Below are 9,534 nucleotides of genomic sequence, written 5' to 3' on the forward strand. Positions count from 1 at the left end.
ATATGTGAGTAGAAATACACTAGATGTTGTGCATTTAGATGTATGGGGTCCTACAAAGACCATATCTATGGGAGGCTGCAGGTATTATGTGACTTTCATTGATGACCACACAAGGAAAGTGTGGGTATATTTCATGAAGGAGAAGAGTGAGGTGTTCACTCACTTTCAGAATTTCAGAGTTTTGGTTGAAAAGCAAACAGGGAAATATGTAAAGTGCCTAAGGTCAGATGGAGGGGGAGAGTACTTCTCCAATGAGTTCTCTGAATTTTTGAAGAAGAATGGTATTCGGAGATAGTTTACATGCAGATACACTCCGCAGCAAAATGGAGTTGCTGAGTGAAAAAACAGGCACATTGCAGAGATTGCGCGAGCATTGATGGAAGAGAAGAATATGCCGCATTGCTATTGGGCTGAGGCTGTTTCTACAGCAGTATACATCATGAACAAGACTCCAACTGTAGCCATACATGATGTAACTCCAGAGGAGAGGTTTACTGGATGCATTGCATATGTGCATGTGCCAGATGAGCTGAGAACTAAGCTGGATCCAAAAGCTGAAAAATGTGTGTTTATTGGATACTCCCTTGAGCAAAAGGGATACAGGTGTTATAACCCTGCTACACGTGAGTTGAGGGTAAGCAGGGATGTTGTCTTTGATGAGATGAGCAGCTGGTATGCTGCTGAAAAAGAAGCTATTGGGGCTGATGTGAGTGGAAGTGTGGTTGCACAGAATGCAGGTCAGCAATCAGAGTCTTTGAGTGGACGAGGAGAGTCCTCATCTAGTGGGTCTATTGATAGACCATGGAGTGGCAGGCTGCATCATAATACCAGTCCTGCAAATGTGATTACTACATCACGTAAAGGAAAAGAGAAAGTGGTTGAGCCCTCTTGTATGTCTGACATTTCTGTAGGGCATTCTCATGTTGATGGAGAGTCTAGTGGCTCAGATATGAGCCTTCATGAGGAGCTTGGGATTCCAGCTATGAGAACACCTGGTGTAAAGAAGGCTATGGAAGCCATGAATGAAAAGCTACGAAGATCTAGGAGAGTGAAAAATCCTGTGCAGAGATTTACCTATGATGGTTATGTGGCACATCACTATGCATATATGGAAAAGGTTGTGCAGGTTGTTGAGCCCACATGCATTGATGAGGCTGTTGGAAATGTGTATTGGGAGAAAGCTATGGATGAGGAGATGGATGCACTATATGGAAATGAAACTTGGGATTTAGTGCAATTGCCTGAAGGCAAGAAAGCCATTGGGGATGCAAGTGGGTGTACAAAGTTAAAACATAACATTGATGGAAGCATAAATAGGTACAAGGCTAGACTGGTAGCCAAAGGATATGCGCAGACATATGGCATTGATTATGAGGAAACTTTCAGCCCAGTTGCCAAGATGGCAACAATGAGAGTTGTGATAGCAGTGGCTGCATCAAAGCAATGGTCTTTACATCAGATGGATGTAAAGAATGCATTCTTGCATGGGGATTTGCAAGAAGAGGTGTATATGTTGCAGCCACCTGGTTATGAGGATGTGGGTCACCCCGATCATGTTTGCAGGTTGAAGAAAGCCTTGTATGGCTTAAAGCAAGCACCAAGAGCATGGTCTGACAAGATTTCTGAATATCTTATCACTATTGGCTTTCATGTAGCCAATGCAGATTTCTCGTTGTATGTAAGACATGGTGATAGAGGAGTTGTGCTTGTTGTCATCTATGTAGATGACTTGATCATTACGGGGGACCATGATGCAGAGATCGTTGATATAAAGATCTTGCTTAGACAGAAGTTCGAGATGAAGGATCTGGGGGAGCTCAGATATTTCTTGGGCATTGAGGTGATTAGGTCACCACATGGTATTGGATTACTGCAGAGACAGTATGGCTTGGACATGTTGTTCAAGTATGGTATGATAGGCTGTAAGCCTATTTTCGTGCCATTGGATCAGAATGGCAAGTTGAGTGCAGATTCAGGAGAGATCTTGGAGGATCCTACTATGTACAGGCGCATAGTAGGAAGTTTGATCTACATGACAATCACTAGACCAGATCTGAGCTATGCTGTTGGGTTGGTGAGTCAGTTTATGCAGGTTCCACGGAAACCGCATTTGGATGCAGTGAGACGTATACTAAGGTGTGTGAGGTCTACTTTGCATTGTGGACTATTCTATGAGACTGGGATAGAGATATGTGTACATGGGTACACAGATGCTGATTGGGCTGGTAGTATCTCAGATAGAAGATCTACCAGTGGATTCATGTTTTCTTTGGGGAGTGCTGCTGTGACTTGGAGCAGCAAGAAGCAGCCTACGGTTGCTCTATCAAGTACAGAGGCCGAGGTACAGAGGAGCTGCTATGGCAACATGTGAGGTAGCTTGGTTGAGAAAGCTACTTGCAGATTTGGGTCTATCAGTGGATAGACAAGTTGTCATTTTTTGTGACAACATTAGCAGTATACAGTTGGCCAAGAACCTAGTATTTCATGCTCGTACGAAGCATATAGAGGTCCACTACCACTTTGTCAGAGAGAAGGTCTTGGCAGGAGACCTTGACCTTGTTTATGTCAGCACAGAGGATCAGGTAGCTGACATCTTCACCAAAGCATTGGGTACAGAGAAGCTCCACAGATTCAGGGCTTCACTTGGTGTACATGAGATGGAGTTGAGCTCGAGGGGGAGTGTTGAGATATCAAGCTCGTCTAGTGAGGCGGTGGACACTGATGACCCGCCTGGGGGGGATAGGCCCCACACTTACACCACTGGCATGGTTGGTGAGATCATGGGAGATATGCAGCCAGTGGGATGACAGGCTGTGTGACAGCCATTCTAGAGACTGGCATAGTTATAGCGCCAGCTCATTTAGTCGGGTTCACACTATAGAGAACCCGTGTATGTATTGGTTGAGTACCTTTCATATTGGTGTACTCTTATTCTTGTATATGGTGTGTTGAGTGTTGTGTGAAGGAGAAGAAGATTTCAGTCTCTCACCTTGTGTGTTCTCTATTAGGGTTTTGTGAGTGTGTGTGTGTGCTTGCAAGAGCTCAAGCTCTCTTCCCCCTTGCATCTTTTCATACACTACCCTTGAATCTTAAAATTGGATCAAGAGGGATGACCCTTTTCACATCATCATGAGCACGGCACAAGAGATAGCAAAATTTAATGGGGAGCTGTTTTAAACATGGCAAACAAAAACCATGTATTTGCTCATGAGGAAAAATCTGTGGGGGCTAGTTGAGGGAAGAGAGGAATGCCCAGAGGTGAGTGGGGAAAATGAGTGGAAGAGCAAGAATGAGAAAGCATTAGGACTCATCGCACTCAGTTTAAATGATGAAATCATTCATCATATCATAGGGGTACAATGGGCAAAAGATGCATGGGATGAACTCAATAAAGTATTTGGCACTCAAGCAAAAAATTCAAAGATAAATCTGTTAATGCAATTCTACAAACTCAATATGAAGGAAAGTGAACCTTGAATCACACACTTGAACAAATACAAAAGCATTAAGCAATAACTGGGAGCCATTGGCAAGAAGGTAGAAGATGATGAGGCACTAGGAGTGCTTCTGCTGAAGAGTGTGGACAAAGGTGAATATGAAAACATTGTAGCAACCTTAAAGAATAGACCTGAATTGAAGTTGCATGAGATAGAAGGAGCTCTACTAGAGCAAGAGACCAAGGTCAAAGAGAAGAAATGGCTAGACTCAACAACTGGAGAGGAAAAAGCATTCTTCACCTGAGGAGGATTCTCACGAGGACGAGGACGAGGAAGAGGCAGAGTAGGAGGAAGGACCTTCACTTGCCACAACTGTGGGAAGCCAGGACACATGGCAAGAGACTGCTACAGCAAACCCAGTGGTGGAGAAGGAATGACATCGGCAAACTTCATGGAGGCTCCTAAGGAAGTGGAGTCAGATCATCTTTTCTGAGAGAGAGAGAGAGAGAGAGAGAGAGAGAGAGAGAGAGAGAGAGAGAGAGAGAGAGAGAGAGAGAGAGAGAGAGAGACCCCACAACCCAATGTAACCTTCCCCAACAGAGTAAAACCACCTCTGAACCACCGATGATGTAGGCCATGTGGTAGATGTATGTGTGAGCACTTTAGTCAAGGTCATGGGCAGGCACTTGTAGTAGCCTTGGACACATAGAGAGAGAAAGTGTAAAGGACTATAAGTTTAGGGACTTGAGGCACTGGTCAGACTACTAAGTAAGAGGGAAACTTGGTATAGGGTCCAGGTGTGCTAGGAGTATTCACTTGAGGGGAGGTGTTGAAATATATAAGTGAATAGGGTGTGTGCGGGAACAAGCCCTTAGCAAGAGGCTGTAAAAGGGAATCTGTAAATATGAGAGAAGTTGTGAAAAGGTGAGAGGTATCTATTGGGAGAGAATAAAGGGTAGCATGAGAAGATTTAGGATGTGTGGAGATATTCTGGGAAGAGGTGGAGAGAATCAAGCAAAAGAGGTGGAGTGAATCTGAAAGATCCTTGCCCCCTCCGCGCAACGAATTTGGGGGTGCTAGCAACAGAAGTAGCACTTCTTGTACGTGGCAGGGTCACTCACTCGGGGCCTCGCCCATGGATATCTGGACAAGAGACTAATCCCTCGGTTCTTCCAAAACCGAACCTGAAAAAACTTCCCTCGTCCGGAAAGCATGGGTGATTCCTCAAGGATTTTTTTTAAAACTCTAACGTAGTCAAGAGACTTATCTAACTGAACTGATCTGACCAAACTCATAAGTGCCATGGTCAGATCAAGGAAAAGACTTGCACTTGGATCATAGAGACCAATGCTTTTTTCCTCACATTGAGAGGCACAGCTGTTGATTCTTTTCCATAGAACAATTTCTATCCGGGATTTACTTCATCTATGATACCATTATAGAATTGAGTCTCATTTTAGGGATCCATCAGTCCAGCGTAACCCCATCCAGTCCCATGGGTTAGCCAACTGCCCAACCACTATAGTGATGGGATCCAATTAGGAATTTGGTTAGGTTTTTTCTGGGGTACCAGGGAAAAGAGTTCCCAGGCCCCCTCACCAGATATTCATGCAAACTTAAAGTTAGTCACACCACTTACACACCCAATATAAAATTATCTTTTTCACAGATTCAGCTATCTTTAAAACAATCTTTTAATGAAACCATAGTATCACTGATCATAATCCTCCAAAATATCCGATTGAATTCTAATTTCAAACAGTGTACCTATGGCATCATTGGTAACTAGAACGCTCACCACCTGTCCACTCACGGGCCTTTTTGATAGTTCCTAGCTCATAGTACTCGGCAATATATTTATTTATAAAAATCCAGATGGAATATCCGTTTGAAGATCAGCAAGATCAACCAATAGATCCATATATGTGAAACCCCTCTGCCCCCTCCGCGCACCGGCGGATTCCGAGTTGCTAACAGGCGGAAGTAGCTTCCTCTTGTGCAGGGTAGGGTTTCCTACTCGGGGCCTCGCCCGTGAATTTCCGGACACAAGACTAAACTGGTGGTCAAAATGCCAGTTCTTGAAGCCATCAAACTCAAGGAACAGCTTAGACAACTGTTAGAACAAGGGTTTGTAAGACCCAGTGTTTCGCCTTGAGGTGCGCTAGTTCTCTTTCAAAAAAAGAAAGATGGAACGCTTAGACTCTATGTGGACTACAGAGGTCTAAATCAGCTGACAGTTAAGAATAAGTATCCTATCCCAAGAATTGATGAGCTTCTGGATAGGCTAAATGGAGCCCATATCTTCACAAAGATAGATCTCAAATCCGGGTATTACCAGATCAAGATCAATGATCAAGATATACCGAAAACAGCCATCAATACTCACTATGGGCATTATGAGATCACTGTCATGCCGTTTGGATTGACAAATGCCCCAGCTACATTCAATCGCTTAATGTAGGACATTCTCAGAGAATACTTGGATGATTTCATTCTTGTTTTCTTTGATGATATTCTGATTTACTCAAAGAATGTAGCTGACCATGAAGTCCATGTCAGAAAAGTTCTTGAGATTCTACGAAAGCACCAACTCTTTGCCAAAAAGAGCAAATGCACTTTCTCTGCCAACCACATTGAATACTTGGGCTTTCTGGTATCCAAAGATGGAATTTCTCTAGATTTCGCGAAAGTCCAAGCAGTCATAGATTGGCCTGATCCAAAGATAGTGAAAGAAGTCAGAGGATTTTTGGGATTGACTGGTTGGTATAGAATTTTTATATCAAAGTATGCTCTCATAGCTTCCCCCCTGACTGACCTTCTCAAAAAGAATACCCCATTTCAGTGATCTACCAGGTACGAGAGTGCTTTTGATAAGCTGAAGACCGCCTTGGTAACCAGTCCTGTTCTGAAGCTACCAGATTTCTCTCTACCCTTTGAGGTAGCTGATGCAAGTGGTTTTGCCCTGGGAGGTGCACTCATGCAGGAAGGTCATGCAGTGGCCTATGAATCCCGAAAGCTCAGAACGCATGAGAGGAATTATGCTGTTCACGACCTGGAATTACTTTCAGTAGTCTATGCCTTAAAGTTGTGGAGACATTACCTACTGGGAAAAAGATTCACTTTGATGACAGACCATCAAAGTTTAAAGTGGATCTTCAACATGCGCCAAAGAAGGTGGATGCAGACCCTGCAGGAATTTGATTTTGAAATCAAGTACCGCCTAGGCAAAGAAAATGTGGTAGCAGATGCCCTCAGCAGAAAAGCCTCCTTGCTTGCAATTACTATAGTATCAAATCCTTTGATTATTGAAGCAAGAAAGAAGATCATACAGGATAGATTCTTTGGCCCTATTGCTACCCTACTTATGCAGGAAAGCAAAACTCCACAGGAGTTGAATAGAGTTCAAGGGTACAGCTTGGATGATGGCATTATGTATTATAATCGCATGCTATGCATTCCCAATGATGAGGGAACCAAGGATCAAACTCTGAAGGACGCCCATGACAGCCTTATAACAGGACATCCAGGTTTCATCAAAACCTACATGTCTGTAAAGAAAAGCTTCTTTTGGCCTGGTCTGAAAAAGGATGTACTGAATCATGTACGTCAATGTCTGACATGCCTTTAGTGCAATTAGGTTACAACTCCATTTTTGTGGTAGTTGACAAACTAACCAAAGTTGCCCATCTGATCCCAGTAAAAGAAACCTACACTGCAGTGGATGTGGCCAGAGTGTTCCTCAAAGAAATCTTCAGATTGCATGGCCTACCCATGAGAATAGTAAGTGATCGAGATCCCAAGTTTACTTCAAGGTTTTGGACTGCATTTTTCGAAGCAGTGGGAACTTTCTTGGATCTCAGCACAGCTTATCACCCTGAGATCGATGGTCAAACTGAAGGGGTAAACCAAGTAATCTAAGATATACTTCGGTCATGCTGTGGTGGCAGGGAACCCAAGAAGTGGCTAAGCTATTTGCACCTAGTCGAGTTCGCCTACAATGCTTCTTATCACCGAAGTATCGGGATGAGCCCTTTTAAAGCTCTGTATGGACAAGATTGCTTAACTCCATCAACTTGGTCCGACCCATTGATTAGGGTCGAGATGTCCAGACAGATGCTTGATGACATGGAGTAGCAGATGCAGACAATTCGTAAAGATATAAAAGCTGCCCAGGATACACAGAAGCAATATGCAGATAAGAAGAGGACAGACAGAGAATTCAAAGAAGCAGATATGGTCTTCATTCGAGTATGGCCCAAAAGAAGTTCTTTATCTCTTGGGAAGTACAAGAAGTTATCCCCCAGATATTGTGGGCCATATTTGATTACAAAGAAAGTAGGTGACTTAGCCTACGAGCTTCTTCTGCCTCCTCATCTCAAAGTTCATAATGTATTTCATGTAAGCCTTCTAAAGAAATATGTGCCAAGCCCAAATCATGTGCTTGATGAGATGAAATCCTAACCTCTTCAACCCAAGGGCAGATGGAACTCCAACCTAAAGAAATTCTTGATGTTTGAGAAAAGTTCTCAGGAATAGAATTCTCAGAGAATTATTGGTAAAATGAAAGTTCTATCCTTTTGAAGATGTCACCTGGGAGAATGAAGTCGATCTGTTTTGCGGGATTACCCCCATTTTGTGAGATGAGGACATCTCATGTTTTTCAAGTGGGAGAGAATGTAAGATTCCTCCCCAGCCTTGCAAGATGTCTAGCATCTTCCCATGTAATCAAATCCCTCTTCATAAATATAAAATGGCCTAGAGAGAGTATTCAGATTTTAAAATTTTTTAGATGGAAAAATTTCTCATCTTATTAAAATAAGTTTCCCTGAAACAGAAGTTCAAAAATATTTCCAGAAGGTGCATTAGAAATTAAGTATAATCTGTTCAAGAGGCATTATCCTAGGGTCCAGATTTTTGAAAATTTTTAAGTATAATCTGTTCAAGAGGCATTATCCTAGGGGTCCAGATTTTTGAAAATTTTTAAATTAAGGTTCCTATGGACAATAAGATTCATCCAAATGTAGGAAGGAGATAAATAGAAGAATAAAAGGAAAATCCCCCAAAAATGAGTAAATACTCACATAAGATGAAGAGTTGACTAAGGACAAGGTTAATAGTTAAAAAAGAGAGATATTTAGATGAAATGATGTATTTTTGACACCTCAGTATGGGGGAATTCCCCTCATGAAGGAGGCACCTATTTCACATACTTGAATGAGTTTTAAACTCCCAAATAATGAGATATGTTTATCTCTCCTCTCTCCTGTCTCAACTAGATCCAAAAAGTGGACTAAACTGACCCAAAAATGGTCAAAAATTGACCAAACTGATCTGGAAAATTCTAGAATCCTCGCCCACGGATATCCGGACAAGAGACTAATCCATCGGTTCTTCCAAAACCAAACCCGGAAAAACTTCCCATTGCCCGAAAAGCACGGGCGATTCCTCCAGGATAATTTTTCTCTAATGTAGTCAAAAAGTCTTAACTAACTGAACTGATCTGACCAAACCTGTAAGTCCCATAGTCAGATAAGGAAAAGATCGCACTTGGATCATAGAGACCAACGCTTTTTCCTCATTGAGAGGCACAGCCATTGATTCTTTTTCATAGAACAATTTTTGTCTAGGATTTACTTCATCTATCGTACCATAATAGAATTGAGTCTCAATTTAGGGATCCATCAGTCCAACCTAACCCCATCTAGTCCCATGGGTTAGCCAACCGCCCAACCACTGTAGTGATGGGATCCAATTAGGAATTTGGTACGGTTTTGTCTCGGGTACTAGGGAAAAGAGTTCCCAAGCCTCCTAGCCGAATATTCATGCAAACTTAAAACTAGTCACACCACTTACACACCCAATATGAAATTTCCTTTTTCACACCACGTACACACCTAATATGAAATTGCCTTTTTCACAGATTCAGCTATCTTTAAAACAATCATTTAATGAAATCATAGTCACTGATCATAATCCTCCAAAAATTTTTGGTTGAATTTTGATTTCCAATCATTCTTTCCTCAGTGCACCTATGGCATCATTGGCAACCAGAACACTCACCACCTGTCCACTCAGGGGTCTTTTCAATGGTTCCTAG

This window comes from Cibotium barometz, chromosome 30, assembly GCF_041138505.1.
Source record: "Cibotium barometz isolate CiBa-2024 chromosome 30, ASM4113850v1, whole genome shotgun sequence".
NCBI classification, from domain to species: Eukaryota; Viridiplantae; Streptophyta; class Polypodiopsida; order Cyatheales; family Cibotiaceae; genus Cibotium; species Cibotium barometz.